Consider the following 16,445-nt stretch of genomic DNA (forward strand, 5'->3'; position numbering starts at 1 on the left):
GTCTACCCCACAGGCCTCTGCCCTGGAAAGCTGCTGGAAACTCTCTATACCCAACGGTAGTGGATGTGAGCAGGACCAGCAGTTAGACTGAGGGTCCTTCAGATGTCACAGTAAGGAGGCCTGTCTCTCCCTGGAAGCCTCAGCTCACCCCAAGCTCCTCATTCAGTTTATTTAAGAGCCTTCTGCCTTTACCTGTGGTTCAGTACAGCAGTCAGCCTTTTGTGAGCTATAGGCCGAGTGGGGAGGAGCTGGCTGGCACAGGACCTTCTGTGGATGCCTTGATTTTCACCCTGGTTCTCAATCCTCTTCTCCATTTCCGCCATCTCCTGGCTCAGAGTCTCCCCAGGTTTCCACACAGCTGCTTCTTTCCCATTTCCAGTGGTGCTTTCTTTCTTTCTTTTTTTTAATATTTATTTATTTTTTTAGTTTTCGGCAGACACAACATCTTTGTTTGTATTTGGTGCTGAGGATCGAACCTGGGCCGCACGCATGCCAGGCGAGCGCGCTACCGCTTGAGCCACATCCCCAGCCCCCAGTGGTGCTTTCTTGACCCAGTGCTAAGCACCTCAGCTTCCATCATCATGCTGCTATGAACTTCTTCTATTTTTTAGAAAATTATTTGAAATGAAATCCCTTCTCTAATGATCATCCCCTAGAGGGAAGACCTGATTTGTATTTAGAAGAAGTGGTGCTTTTTTTTTTTTCTTAAATATACTATTATTTTACCTCAAGCTTGGACTTCTAGGATGTCTGCGTGTGCCAAGTGTATGCATGTTTAGAAGATAATTATTGAGATTCCTATTCTGTGCCAGGCATTATTCTAGGCACTTAGACTAGACATATCAGAGGACAGGGAGAAAGACTGACCTTGTGGAGCTCATGTCTGGTGAGCTCGTACCTATAGTAACCTGCTGAGGTTGTAAGAGGAGACCCAGAAGGTGCCAGGAGACCAGAAGAGCATGGGGAACTAACGAGGATCAGAGAGGCCTCACTAAGTGACACCTGATCTGAGATCTGAGTAACCAAAACAAGAGGGAAGGGCTGATCAGATTAGAATTCCAAAGTGCAGTGGCAAATGAGAACCTCAAACCAATAGAACTGCTTCCAACTCTTATGGGACCAGGCTGTGTAGCATCAGGAAAGTCCCTTGCTTTCTGGGCTGTCATTCCTCACTCTAAAAGGAGACTACATGCTCTTTTAGTTGTACAAATCAATGACTCTCACATTGTGAAGAATTAGCTCAAGTGGCAGTCTGTCTCTCCAGTAATTGCCCCAGTCTGAAACCTGTCTCTAGCTGGAGGGAAGCAGTTCCACCGAAGGCTAAGAGGGGCTGGGTGGGAGCAGTGTGGAATCTATTTTCTAAGAGCATGCTCACTGGGTCAGGCTTCCCTTCTCCTTCCAGCTGTCCCTCCTACTTACCTCATCTGCTACCATTTGGACACACTGCATTAGCAGTCCAGAGTGGGCCAGGAAGTGGAGCCTTAGAACATCAAACCCCAAAGAAAAAACAGCCACATAAACTCTAAAAACCCAAACAAACATATTAAACGTGTCTTTGTTATCTTTGGTGGGGTAAACTGCCTCCCTCCCCACTCCAAATGACTTTAAGTTTCTGATTTCAAAACAATATTTTGAGTGTAAGTGTGGGTCCTTCTCTGGGGCTGCACACTAGGAGGTGCCCCGATTTATGTGGGTGGTAAAATGATGGATGATTTTTCTCCCTTTTTTTACTATTCTTCTGTAGTTTCCTTTTTTTTTTAACAATCAGAAATTATGATTGCAAATGGAAAAATAATCAGAAAAGATAACAATCTACTTTTATTTATAAATATCAACATGGTTCTCAATTGTCTAGGAAAAGCATGGGCTTCCAGGCTTTCTGGCGTAGTGGCTAGAGAGTTTGAAATGTCACAACAACTATAACTTGCCTTTGATAGCGAGAAGAGCTGACTGCGTTTTACAGAGGCTGTGTGGACTAGGAGAGTGGGGAGCTGTAGCTAGAACTCACTCATCCATTCCTTTCAAGAGATTGCACCAGTTCCTAGCTGACCAGGTGATCTAGCTGATCTGTGCCTGGACTAACCATGGGATCTCTCTTAGGGGAGCTTGTGGAGATTAAAGTGAGGTGATTTATATAAGGCAGTAGGACAGTTACCTGGTGTGTGGTAAGCATTCAGTAAAAGGTTTTTATTTTCATTTATGTATTTCCTTACTAAGTGCCTCATGTACAAATGTGACTAAATTTAGGCACAGATCCTTTCCTTAAGAAGCTCAGTCTAGTGTAGGAATAAGACCTGCCCAGGAGTAAACATGTTTTCTACAATAAACATATACTGTTGGATTGAAATGTTATTCTTCATTTTTAAAAAATATTTCACATATATATTCCTTTATATGTTTATATATATTCGTATATGTATATGAATATTCATATATGTATATGAATATACCCCTAACACAACCAAATTCCTACTCATACATTTTCAAATATATCAGTTACATAATCATAAACTATAACTAAAACAAAATGTAAATATACTCATTTCCATAGGCATAACCCAGATTTCACACGTAATATAACAATATTGCTTACCTTAAAAATATCCATAGATAAAAGTGTATATATGTTTTGATATATAATATTACCTCTATATTTATATTCATATATATTGATATATATGTTCCAAAGGTAACCCGTTTCTATATTTTGTTTATTTTTATGTGGTGCTGAGGATCAAACTCAGGTCTCACATGTGCGAGGCGAGCGCTTTACCACTGAGCCAGCCCTGTGGTAACCTGTTTCTAAACCAAAACCGTGACTCAGAACTACACCTAACCCTGTCCATAATTGTGAGCCTTTTAAATAAGAATTATAAATATTATCTTGAATATCTATATATATTTTCCCATATATATTTCATATATATTTGTATACATTCATATATATGTATGTATCCTAATGGCAACCAAAATCCTACCCATAAATTTTCATATGTATTCAGTTACATAATTGTATCCTATATCTTACCAAAATTATAAATATCTATCTCAGAATAAAAATAACTATATACAAATCCATATCCATTTAAATATTTTCATGTATAGTTTTACATATATATTCACATTTGTATTCATATATGTGGATAAAAATGTTTAAGCCCAGTGTTATTGTGTTGTGGTCTATTTGATTCTTGAAGATGAGAAGGGTGTGTTTGATGTACATAGATACTCTGTTGTTTGGGGCATAAGTATTTGTGATTGTTATGTCTTGTTGATGTACAATTCCCTTAGGCGACATGAAATGTCCTTCTTTTGTTTCTTCTGGTTAACTTTGGCTTGAAGTCCACTTTATCTGATGTGAGGATAGAAACCCCTACTTGTTTATGCAGTCCATGTGAGTGATATGTTTTTTCCCATCCTTCTACCTTTATTATGTGAATGCTTTGCCTACGAGGTAAGTCTTGGAGATAGCATATTGTTGGGTCTTATTTCTTAATCCAGTCTGTGTTTTGATTGATGATTTTAGGACATTAATGTTCAAGGTTAATATTGAGGTATGATTTGTGTTCCCAGTCATTTTGGTTTAGTTTTTAATTTGAATTAGTTTCTCCTTTAATTGATTATTCCTTTAGTGTAGTTCCTCCTTTCTCTGATTTTCACTTTATCTTCATGTAATATTTTGTTGAATATTATGAAGTGCAACCTTTCTGGTAGCAAATTCTTTTAATTTTTGTTTATCATGGAAGGTTTTTATTTCATCTTCAAATCTGAAGCTTAATTTTGCTGGATATTGGATTCTTGGTTGGCATCCATTGTCTTTCAGAATTCGGAATATGTTATTCCAGGACCTCCTAGCTTTAAGGACCTGGGTTGAGAAATCAGCTGAGATCCATATTTGTTTCCCTCTATATGTAATCTGATGTTTTTATCTTGCAGCCTTTAAAATTCTATTCTTATTCTGTATGCTAAGCATTTTCATTATAATGTGCCTTGATGTGGTTCTGTTGTATTTTTGCACAACTGGGGTCCTGTAGGCCTCTTGTATTTGATTTCCCATTTCATTTGTTAGATTTGGGAGATTTTCTGATATTATTTCATTGAAAAGATTGTGTAGTTCTTTGATTTCTATATCTGGGCCTTCATCTATCCTGATAAATCCTAAATTTGGTAGTTTCATGTTATCCCATAATTTTTAGAAAGTCTGTTCATGGTTTCTTAACATCTTCTCTCTGTGGTCAACTTTATTTTCAGGATTATATATTTTGTCTTCATTGCCTGAGGTTAGTCTTCCAAGTGATCTAGTCTGTTAGCGATGCATTCTGTTGAATTCCTAATTTAGTTTATTGTTTGCTTCATTTCAAGGATTTCTGTTTTGTTTCCCCCCCCCCCCCAGAATCTCTCTCTCTTTATTGAAGTGATCTTTTGCTACCTGTGTTTGCTCTCTTACACCCATCCTTTACTTTGCAGATCAATTTAACTATGTACATTCTAAACTCCTGCTCTGACATTTCTTCCAATGTGGTGTTGATGGATTCTGTTACTGGAGTTCCTTGGTTTGCTTGAGGCGATTTGTTCCCTTGCTTTTTCATGTTGTTTGTGTGTCTACCCATCTAATAGTTTAGATCTGAGGCAGTAGAGTTTATTCCCTATGGACTTATAGTGTCCCTGCAGGTTTTCAGTACCTCTCTGTTTAGGGGGAGACAAATAATAACAACTGCCAATGCAAACAATATACAGCATTAAACCAAATAGTTCCTACTATGACGCCTACAATGTTAATTATTGCAATAAACAGAAACAATATGATCAGTTATTGCCTATAATAAAAACAGAAAGTTTGCAAAAGGGTTTACATTTTCAATTGGTGGATATTTTTACTTATATATTTTACATATATATTCACATTTGTATTCATATATGTGGATAAAAATGGTGGAGAGAGAACAGAAGTGATATAGGAGGTGATGAATAGGAGGGAAGAGGAGAGAAGATAGAAGTAAAAGATTAACGGAAGACTGAAAGAGAACAATAGAGATTGGCTGTTAGAAAAAAAGAGAGAATCAAGGAGAAAAAATATATATAAAGTTAAAATTTAAATTAAAAAAATTAAAAATAAAGGAATATAAAACAAAACTAAAATACACTAATCAAACATCCTAGTTCCCAAAAAACTAATCCATGTAAAATAACTGGCTTCAAAAATGCTAGAGATGAGGAGAAAAAAAAAAAAAAGGAAACTATATAAATGTTCATGTACTATTGAAATCACAATTAAACAGTGAAAAGAATTTTTTAAAAAAAGTAATAAAAGAATCTTGATGAAAAGTTTAAAGAATTCTTTCCTAAGAGAGAAGCAGATACCAAGAAATTCAGAGGAGAAACTGAGGAAATTCAGAGGAGGGAGAGAGCTCTTTCAGACTAGGTGGGGGGTAGGTATGGGAATTTGTGGTGGAGGGGCTGTCTGAGCCCTCAGGCCAGTTCTGCACAGGTCAGCAGCCAAAGTTGCCTCCATTTCCTCCAGTTTTCAGATGGAGCCTACTGTGGAGCAATCCGGGTTTCCCTGCTGGGAAGCCCTGTAAGAGGTGCTACCCAGGGGAGTGGGGTTTCCAGGCCTGGCCCCAAACTGCCCTGAGTTGGAGTGCAGCCCTGCCACTATCCTGTGGGCTTTGCACAGCTCAGAAACATGCTCCCTGTATCTGTTGCCACTGCTGTTAAGATGTGAGTATCATTTATGCCTGTTGTACCTGATCGCCATGGGGATTACATGAAATGGCGTATGCAAAGGGCTGAGCAGAGGAAGGCTCCAGTGCATATACCGTATCCACTGTCTTCAATTGTGATACAAAATGACTGTGCCCATGGTTGTTAGTGGTGGATGAGGTGCTTAGGGCCCTCTCTTCATGGATTCTGACACAGATAGATATAGAGTTATTAGGCAAATATTGCAAAGTAGATGAAGAAATAATGGTGTTTTATGAATGAGCTCCTTACTATTATTTTTGCTCATCTAACAAAACATGATTCAAAGCACCGATGGTGATGTCAGCTAACTGACCCATCTGGAGAGCCCAGCTTCATTTCCTGACACCCACTCAGGCTTCTGGAATAAAGGCCCCAGCCTCCAGTCCTTCCAGGCTGAGTGTTGCTGCTGAGAACAGGCCTGACAGTTCTGAAGTAGGCTTTTGTTCATTACTCAGCCTGACATTCTGCAGAAATACAGGCCTTTTTTCTGACTTTCCAGCATCCTTGACTTTGTTATTGTGTCACATCATCATCAGGGCAGAGGATGGCAAAACTGAGTCAGAATTAGAAAATAATGTTTTACCAATAAGTTATTGTAGTTTATTTTTACAAGTGTTTTTGAACTTAAAGTATGTTCTGGGCACTTAACCCATTCAGAACCTTCAATGGTAAATGCTGTTATTCTCATCTTACATTGTCAGCCAAGACATAAAGACATTGAACTACTTGCCCAGCTAGAGGAGGTCCAGGGACTAGGAGGAACTCAGCTCTTTGGGGGCTGCTAACTGCTGCTCCCTGGGGTTTTGCAGGCTGGTGGTTTTGTTCCACCACAGTCCACCACCTTGTTCCAAAGCCTTCAGATTGGAAAGCACCCTCCTAATAGAGCCTGTTTGCTTGGACCTTTCCTGATAATCATCAAGGTTTTCTGGGAAATAATTAAAATTCTTATTAAGTTACAAAGTGCCATAGCCTTGCCCCTGCTGATAAAGAGCTGCTTTCCCAGTGGAGTTCAAGTCCTAACCCCTGCCCCCATCCAAATAGCATTAAGCCCGATCAGATCTGTCCCTTTGGGGTGAAGCAGTTGCAGCCAGACTTGCCTTAGGCCACTCATTGTTTTGGTAGCAAAACAAGTAAGCCCCAGGTCTGACCTGGTGGCCTGAAGTGTTTCCTTTACCAGGCTGGATAGAGTAGTTATTTGGAGAAATAGCATCGGCAGGTGTGGGGCAGGTGTGGGGCATGTGTTCGGACATAGCCAGGAATGAAGAATCTCCATTTTTAATGCCAACTTTTTGGTTTTGAGTTGTGCAACCTTGAGCATGTCATTTAGCTTCACTGTGTTTCATTTTCCTGTCCAGGAAACAGAGATGAATAATGCAGCCCCTGGGCCCCTAATTCTCCTGGGGGTGTTATGAGAATCAGATGAGATTATGTGCACAAATGAGAGCTAACATCGGTTTAATACTAAGTATGTACCAACTACTTTCATTTCCCTTTACATGTATTTTTTAATTCTCACAATCCTAGAATGGCAGCACAGTTAAGAGAACAGAAAATTTAGGGTGGTAAGTCACAAAGGACCCAGGTACACATCTCTGGCTCCCCTGAATAGTGCTCAGGATCATTGCTTCTCCTTCATCTGAGAAAGAGGGTTTACATATCTCCACTGTCCAGCACTTGGCAAATGCAAGGCATTATTGTTATCTCTATCCACTGCTGTTTCTTGTTGATCCCCAAGGACATTTGAGTTCCCTTACTTGTTCTTGTTTATCTTATCTAGTAGTTTATGCTGCCTCTTTTTATTTCCCCTGGGACTCATTCAGTGAATTCTTTTTTCCCTCCTCTTTGGTACTGGGGATTGAACCCAGGGGCGCTTTACCACCGAGCTATATCCCTAGTCCTTTTTAATTTTTTATTTTGAAACAAGGTCTTGCTGAATTTCCAAGGCTAGCCTAGAACTTGGAATACTTCTGCCCCAGCCTCCGGACTGGCTTCACTCAGTGACTTCTTTAGGCTTTCTCCTTGAGAAACCTGTCAACTTCGTCATGAGGGGCCTTAAAGGAGCCAGCAGAGCCAGGCAACTGGGCTGGTTAGCTTGTGGTTAAAATGCCTTGGGATGCATTTGTTGATAAGCTCAGCAGTCACTGGTTTTCAGTCATGGAATTTCAAAAGGGGAGGACACCCATGCCATCATTTTACTGATGAGGAAACTGAGGTCCAGATAGGGAGAGGATTTGCTTGAGGCCATTCACTTGAGCTGGGCCAAGACCCAAATGAGTTCCCCAGGCAAAACACCAGTGCTTTCCTAGAGACCTGTCATCTCGCTACAAAGGGACAAACACATACACTGTGCCCATTATGTACCCGGGAAACTCTGGAGAAATTCAGTGACTTGAAGAATTGAGCAGAGAGCTGTGGCATGGGTGAAGGCTTCCTCCCTGACACATTATACACCAAAGAAATGAATTAAAATACAACCCAGCAGACTAGATGGCCCCCAGTTGGCAGTGATTAACAAACAGAGGATTTACGCTAGGAGTCCCGGCTGAGTGAGTAGATAGGAAGCCTTTTGTCACTAGGGCCTCAGGGTTGAAAATTGAAGGAAGGATGTTAGGCCAATGTGACCAGCCTGGGATGCGGTTACAGCCCCCCAGTTCATTGTCCAGAGGAAATGGATCTCCCCCGTGGACTGAGAGGTGGAAACTGAGCAAGTGAGTGAAGTAGTTGACATCATCAGCCTGAGCATTGGATTACAGCAAATGGGGACTTAGTTGGCCGGAGATGTGGGAAACACCCACTGAAACCTCGAAGTGCTTTTTCATTTAGGGAGAGGGCCGAGAGACTTCTGCCTGAACCTTGGGTCTGGATTGCTCCTTCTCAAACCTGGTTTCTTAATTCCACCTTCACTTCTGACCGGGAACCTCTGCAGTTTGAGGAACTTTGCTCCTGTAAGTAGAGTTGTACTCCCTCCTCACCCCCACCTCCAGGGAGAAGCGGAGCTCTCTGGAGAGCTTGCTTTCTAGCTCATTGGTCACAAAGGGTCTATTTTTATGTTCTGATATATGTGAGCTTGCTCTGAAAATTGCAGCTTTCTCTGAAACTGCCTGGGGCTGGAGTCAGAGCCCGGAGCCTCCCAGGGCTCTGTTCAGATCCTGGTTTACTTTTTCACCCAAAGAACTTTTGACAGTATCCCTAGCTTTAAAAGCAGCAGTTTGCCCCAAATACAGGGGACAAAGTAAATCCTGAAACTAGTATTTGAAAACTTTATTTTTTTTTCTGATTACAAAGGTGTTACAAAACATTGTACACCTTCTAGAAATAAATGTCTCTGAAAGTGAAAATTCCCTAGACTCTTCCCCTCACAAATATAAAATTAATAAGTTAAATTTTATACACAGACATGTTAGATTTCTGAAGTCATCACTTACCGCAGAAACTTTTGGGGGCATGGGGAGACTCCCAAGATTGAAAGGAGGGGAAATCTTTAACTTTGGCTTTGTGATTTTTTAAAAATATTTTTTAGTTGTTGATAGATCTTTATGCTTTTATTTATTTATACGTGGTGCTGAGAATCGAACCCAGTGCCTCACGCATACAGGCAAGTGCACTACCGCTGTGCCCCAGCCCCAGCCCCCTTTGTGATCTTTTTATTGCTTCCTTTTTTAAATTTGCTGTTTATGTTTAGAAAATAAACAGAACATGTAAGCCCTTAGGCGTTCCATTTGTTGGTATCTGTTTTTAGGATTTTAAACTAAGCAAGCAACTCTGTGCAAAGAGGAAGGGAAGGAGCCTATAGCCCCAAGCTCCGTTCCTGAGCTGAGGGTTTTCAATCTGTCCACACTGGCCTCTGGCAGAGACCACAAAGGCCAGGTACTGTCCCTCAGGCATCACCTCCTCACCATGACCTGAGGAAGAAGGATGATTAGATTATTCAGTCTCAGGATCAATCCTAGGGAGCTGGGTGGCTTGAGATGGCTTATGGGGTGCTGTGGCCCCTCTCCCCTGTTATATTAAATATACTTAACAAGCTTGTACTTAAAGGGGAAGAATGTCAGCTTTGAATAATAAAAATAAGGGCTGTGGGCATAGGTTGGTGGTAGGGCAATTGCCTAGCATGAGCCAGGACCCTGGTTTGATCCCCATCACCATTAAAAAGAGGAGGGAGAGCAAGCAGGCAGGCAGGCACATATTAGAACTGTGTGACCTTGGGCAAGCATTTTGCACTCTCTGGACCTCTGTTTCCTCATGTGCCAAATGAGGGGACAGAACTAGATCTTGATATTTCCAAATGCAGCTTAGAATGAACCATCCATATTTCTTTCCCTTTGAGGCAGATCCTTATGGCCTTAGAAGCAAAGTGCCCTAGGTTTTCAGTAACTCAGAATGACTAAAATTGACACCTATAGGACAATTAGAGGACATGAAACAGGCGGTGTGAAGTTACTACTGAGTTTTGATGATTTTATTCAGGTTTGGGGTTCCCAAATAAAGAGGGGGAAAAGTTTCATTGGGGTGTGTGTGTGTGTGTGTGTGTGTGTGTGTGTGTGTGTGTGTTGTGTTGTGTGTGTGTTGGAAAAGCATACTTTAATAGCACTGACTTAAGACAGCATAAAACAAGAAACTAAGGCCACCCTCATCTGTCCACACCTGGCCTCTGGCAGAGACCACAAAGGCCAGGTACTGTCCTTCAGGCATCACCTCCTCACCATGACCTGAGGAAGAAGGATGACCAGATTATTCAGTCTCAAGATCAATCCCAGGGAGCTGGGTGGCTCCAGCCTCTGGCTACCCAGGACCATGGCTGGTTCCATGGTAGCAACAGTCTACCTTCAGTGGGCTTTGTTACTGGGGAAGACCACAGCTCTAAGATATGCCTGCCACAGGGCCATGAGCCCCCTCCTGCTAACCAAGACCTTATTGGAACAAATAGTTTCTAAATAACACATCCTCCCAAGAGTAGGGTCTGGGAAGGCCTTAAAGATAAAGAGCCCTGGCTTGGGAGTAGCTCAGTAGTTGAGTGCAGGCCCTGGGTTCCATCCCCAATACCACAAAACAAACAAATCAAAAAACCCAACAAGATAAGAGAGTCCTTAAATCCACAAGACCTGGAACTCGGAGAGTCAAAGCCCAAGACGACCTTTTGTTTGTCCTTCCCCAGCAGCATCAGGCATGTCTAGGTTAAAGGAGGGGACGAGGGCAAACCAAAGTTCTCCTTCTTCTCTCTTACCAAACTAAAATCTAGGATTAAGATCTAGGATTAAATCTAGGGTTAGATTAAAACTGAGCTGTGTCTCCTTTGCACCCATGTGCCAGGCTTTCTACTAGGCACTGGCGTCTTAGTGAGCAGTGAGTTTGGGGCATCTTGGGAGTGGAGACAGGTTGTAAAAGGGACCACTGTGTCCTGAGCTCTTACTTGACTTTTATACCTTTGTGAAAACTGTCACACACAAGACTGGGCATCTTGCATTTGCTGACTCCTTTAAATCTTAATAGTAGTGATGTGAGACAGAGATTGGCTCCATTTGACATGAAAAGAGGCGCACAGAGACGAAGCGCCCTGTCTACCGTCTGGCAGCTGATAGAGTTGGAGAACCAAATGAGAACTGGCTGTCCCTGCCACCCTTGAACTTTCCACCACACTGTGCTGCCTTGTCTCCATCAGCTCCCTGGATCTCAGCTTGTCTCTGTTATAGGAAGAAGGTTGAACTTGGTTTGGGTCTTATTTCAGCTGTCTCAGGCGGGTGTGTTCCCGGCTCATCACCTGTGTGTCATTCCCGCCTGGTCTGTTGTGCTGCCTGGCTTGCTGCGGGCCTCTGAACCCTGTGGGTCTTTGTGACCCTGGGATTGACTGGTGGCAAAATGTGTCAGTTTCTTCAATGGGGGTTCTCCTGGGTAGGAGAACAAGTAGAAGCTCTGTCCTCATCACCTCCTGCCTTACAGATCCTGGACAGCTCTGCTTGCCACACAGGACCTGCCTCTCTTGGTAAAGTCGGGGGGGTCACAGTCATACCTGCTCCAAAGTATACTGTGTGGATGAAATGGAATAAAGCTCACAAATTAGCACTTAGTCCTAAGGTACAAAACTTCATACTCTGAACTATTGTTTTACAACATTCAGAAAGAGTGCTAGCAGTGTACACATGCCTCTGTACTCAGAAGGTGGCATTTCTGTGAGGAACCTGTGGTTATCCCCGAACTCACCAATTCTAAAACCCCTGTGAGGGTGCCTGGAGCTGCTGTGTTGGCTCTTCATATCCAGCCTCTGGGCTGCTTACTGTCACCTACTCCGATGATGCTGAATTTCAAATCAGCCAGCCAGCGCAGAGGTCGAAAGCAGAAGTGGGTACTGTTCTCCTGGACCAGCGGGCCCTGGCCCAGCCACCTAAGGAAGAGGCTGGTAACAGGTGCTGTGAGTGGCAAGAAATTGAGTTCATGCAGTGAACCCCAAGTTGAGCTCACAGGAGGTCAGAAGTGATTCCTGAGTGCAGACAGTAGAAAATCTGGAGTTTTCTGGAAGCACTTTATTAACCCTGACCTGAGGCCCAGCTCACTGTCTCCTGCAGATCCCTCAGCAAGGCTTTCACTCCTTCAAGAAGGGGTGTCTTTGGAAGTTGCAGTCAGCTATGATTCTAAACTGCAGACTAGATAATCTGCTCTTACTGGAGGAAGCCAGATTTCCCAAACGTAAAAGCAGCCTTATTAATCTTCCAAGAAATGACTGGCTTCCACTCTGCTCTTCAGGACTGAATGATGGACCTTCAGGGCACAAAAGACATGAAGTATCTGGTGGTTAATGCAGTCTTATGTCCCAGGGTCTGGGGCTGGTTATGTTTAGTACTTCATAGGTGGTTGGTACTTCATAGGTGTGGTCTCCACTGTTCCATGAATGTGTCTTGAGGGCTTCCTAGTACTAAGCCCTGGGCTAGGGGAGCAAGGATTACAGATGCAGCCTCTCATCCGTGCATCAGGAAGACAGGTGGTGAGTGAACCCCAATGTGAAAAGTAGCACAGAAGAAATATGCAGAGGGGCTACAGAATGCCAGACAGTGGCTCACATCTGGCAGAGGCTGGTCTTAAGCTGGGTCATGGCTTCCACACTCCTCCAGTTCCTGGAGCTCGGAGATTTGCCCTTGTTTGCACTGGGAATGACTGCAAGCTACTGCAGCAGCAGAAAGTGCCAACTTCTAGCACCTTCCTGTCCCCCATGCTTCAGAGGAATGGAAGGAACTTTTCCTCAAAAAATGCAAGGCCCCCATCTGGGAGGGTCCTGAATTCAGAATGCCTAACCATGGCAAGGAAACATAGGAACGGGTGATTTTGGTAGTCTAAAATCCCTGCTGGGTTTTTTGTTGGTTTGTTTTTATAACACTTATTGTTGTTTTTCCTGATTATAAAATTAGAACATACTCAAGGAAGGAAAGCTAGACCGTACAGAAAAACATACTTAAAATAAATCACCACTCAGTAATTTCACTTCTCTGGTTTCTGAATAAGGGCCCGCCTCCCGTCCCCTCACCCACATACTACTGCTACATTTCAAGTTTAGCTCTAATTTTAATTTCTCCATGGGCAGAGTCTTATATGTATTTGCATATCCCCAAGGTGCTCATGTTCTGTGCTGCGGTCCACTGGGCAAGAAAAAAATGCCATCTGTGATTGGTTAGAGGCTGCAGCCTCCACTTGTACTTCCCTGCAGTGTGTGAGTTCATCTGCTGTTAAGAGGGGGGTGCAGCTTAATGGTAGCTACATGTAATGTAGCTTAATGCATTTGTCTAGCACGTACAAGGTCCTGGGTTCAGTCTCCAGAACTATAAAACAAACAAGAAACCTTGTGCTTTAGGGCTTACGCAAGGTGTGCATTATCAAGGTAAATAAGACTTCTAAGTTGCTCACAGTCTGATAGAAAAAAGAAGACTCTTAACACAAGTGATAATGTGCCCCAGTAGAGGCACTGAGAACTCGGAGAGCCTGCTAAAGCCGAGAAGCATCGCATTTGAGCCGGGCCTTCAGTTTACTTGACTAAATTTTTCATGTGGTCAGCCAGTATCAATTGAGTACCTGACATGTGCCAGGGTATGGGCAAGATGATAGGTGGATGGTGTGAAATAAAATAGGCCTGGTCCTTCATGACCCCTCCCTACGTGATGTTCACTAGGACCAAGGGCCATGTTAGGACCCATAAACAGGGTGACAGAGGACCCATAAATAGGGTGTGGCTAAGGGGCTTCCTGGAGGATGTGGTGCTTAAACATGTGGAGTAGGCAGTGGTGCCAGGAGCTAAGGTGGGAGGGGGTGTGTGGCATGAGGAAGAATGACACAGCAGGGAGAGGGAGGAAGGTGTGACGGGCTCAAGCCAGAGAGGGGAGGGGAGGGGAGCGAGGTGGATGAGGGTCGGGCAGGCTGAGGGTAGGCAAGGCCCTCAGACAGACATGGACATCTGCTGTTGAGAATGGATTGGAAGGCCAAGAGCGGAGCGGAGGAGGCGCCTGCTGCAAATATGCTTGTGAAAGAAGAAGGCCTGTAGAGATGGGGGGATTGTTATTATTTCAGTGAGACATTTGTTATCCATGAAATAAAAGTGAGATGCAAAGTGAGATGCAAAGCCGAGGTAACTAAAATGCCAGGTTCCACAGCCGTTCAGGAGCCTGCAGTGCATTCTGTTCTGCCTGTGCTGCTTCCTCCTCCTCTTCCTCCTCTTCCTCCTCCTCCTCCTCCTCCTCCTCCTCATCCTCTCTCCCCACCCCCACCTTATTTCATCATTTCCTTTCCTTTTTCTTTTCATCCAAATAATTTGCAAAACATCCCATTTCTCTTATCGGGGTTCCTGCCCCTGCCATAAAGCCAGAGCATCTGGTGTGCACACTCCTGTTCCAGCACACAGCCCTCCCAGGGTGGAGGAGGGGGGAACCTTACAGTTTAGATTTTCTTTTAGACATTAAAGGGGAAAATTCTTTTTCTTTTTTTTTTTTAAGTATAGAATTCTTTCCCCTTTTAAAGTCACAAATGCTTAGCAGTAAAGTATACTTTAACCTGGATTTTTTTTTTTTTAAATTTTGCTTCCAACTTTCAAAACAGCAGAAGATCTGTTCTATTTTGGCCAAAAAATAAAGTGACAATAAATGTAATTTACTGTCCTATATGAAGATAAACAGGTAATGATGATAGTTGGCCACTGTTCTTTCTCTGCTCTAACAGGTTTGTTTCTTTATTATTGTTTGTTTTTATTTCTTTATTTTCCTTCAAGTAATCTTTGTGTTTCTTGTCCCTCGATAAACAATTTGAAGATGTTCAAAGAAAAACTTACAAGCTCTCTTACCCCATTTCCATTTCCATTCATCTGCGATAGGCAGTGATGGTATTTTGTTTGGTATGTATCTTTCCATAACTTTCCCAAGCTCCTTTTTAAATAGACATAGGGTTTGAATGTATATGTGGCAATTTGTTTTGTCAGAAGTGGGATCATACTTTGTTCATTACTTTGTAACTTATTTTTCGCACTAAATAATAATCGTTCACTCTTTAAATAGCTTTAGGCTATAGAAGGAAGAGTACACTACAGTATATTCAACCGTTTCTTTTTTGACAGATATTTATGTACCTGGCTGCTGTGGTCTGGATGTGCTGTCTTGCCAGAACTCGTGTTGAAATCTGTTTGCCAGTGGAACCTTTCAGAGGAATTAATGTCTTTCCCCAGAGGCTGGGTTCTCATGGGAATGGATTAGTTCTTTCTAGAGCAGGTTGTAATAAAGCAGGTCAGCTCCTTTGTCCCCTCCTTGTCTTCTGCATATATCCTCTCCCCTTCTGCTCTCTACCATGAGGCCCTGACTAGAAACCAAGAAGACTCAGAACTGTGTGCCAAATCAAACCTCTTATCTTTATAAATTATTCAGTCTCAGGAATTCTGTTATAGCAGGAGAAAACAGACTAAGACACTGTTTTTGCCACTAAAAAATATTGTTGTATTAAATATCTTTTTTTCCTAAAGAATTTAATCATTATTTTATTTATTTAATTAATTTTTTATGTGGTGCTGAGGATTGAACCCAGGGCCTCATATGTGCTAGGCAAGTGCTCTACCACCGAGCCACAACCCCAGCCCTAAATATCTTTATATTCATATTGTACTTTATTGATAATATTATTTCTAAAGATTGCATTTTTTAAAACTAGTATTATTTGACATCAAATAGATAATACCATCCTACTTTGTAAAGAGTCATGGTAATTTATATTCTCTAGTATATGAGTACTTCCAGTTTCCTAAATCTTTACCAATGTTAAATGCTCTCTTCCTTCTTCCTTCTAGTTTCTTCCTTCTACTCTCTCTCCCTGTCTCTTATCTATCTCTGTTGTTTTATTTTATGGCAAGGCTGATGGGGGGAAATCGTGTCCCATAGTTGCTTATCGTCTAGTGAGGTTGTTTCACGTTAATTGACTGCTTCATCTTTCTTTTCTGTGAATTCCCTTCACCTGTTTGTATGAATTATTTGCATTTTTCTCAATAACTTGTAAAATTGCTTTATATATTTGTTCATTAATGATGATGCCATTGTGCCACAGATATTTTTTAACTTATCATTTGCATATTTTATTATAAAGGGTTGAATTTTTATTATAAAATATGTGAGCTTTATGTTTTTCTCTTCATGATATCTGCCTGTTTAGGAAAAACTTTTCAACCTCAAAGTTAAATAAGTATTATTCTC

General features: G+C 42.1%; 1 protein-coding gene across 6 annotated transcripts in view; it reads left to right on the forward strand.

Annotated features, from left to right (window-relative positions):
• Window positions 1–16,445, forward strand: part of Pkig (cAMP-dependent protein kinase inhibitor gamma) — an 89,069-nt gene that overhangs the window by 42,760 nt on the left and 29,864 nt on the right. The window contains exon 2 of one of the 6 annotated variants that reach the window (XM_026383230.2): window positions 8,566–8,687. The exons of the other annotated variants lie outside the window; for them this stretch is intronic. The gene's annotated coding sequence lies outside the window, so the exon portion shown is untranslated. The remainder of the gene's footprint in view (window positions 1–8,565; window positions 8,688–16,445) is intronic. 6 annotated transcript variants of the gene reach the window in all.

This window comes from Urocitellus parryii, chromosome 6 (assembly GCF_045843805.1).
Source record: "Urocitellus parryii isolate mUroPar1 chromosome 6, mUroPar1.hap1, whole genome shotgun sequence".
In the NCBI taxonomy this organism is placed as follows: domain Eukaryota; kingdom Metazoa; phylum Chordata; class Mammalia; order Rodentia; family Sciuridae; genus Urocitellus; species Urocitellus parryii.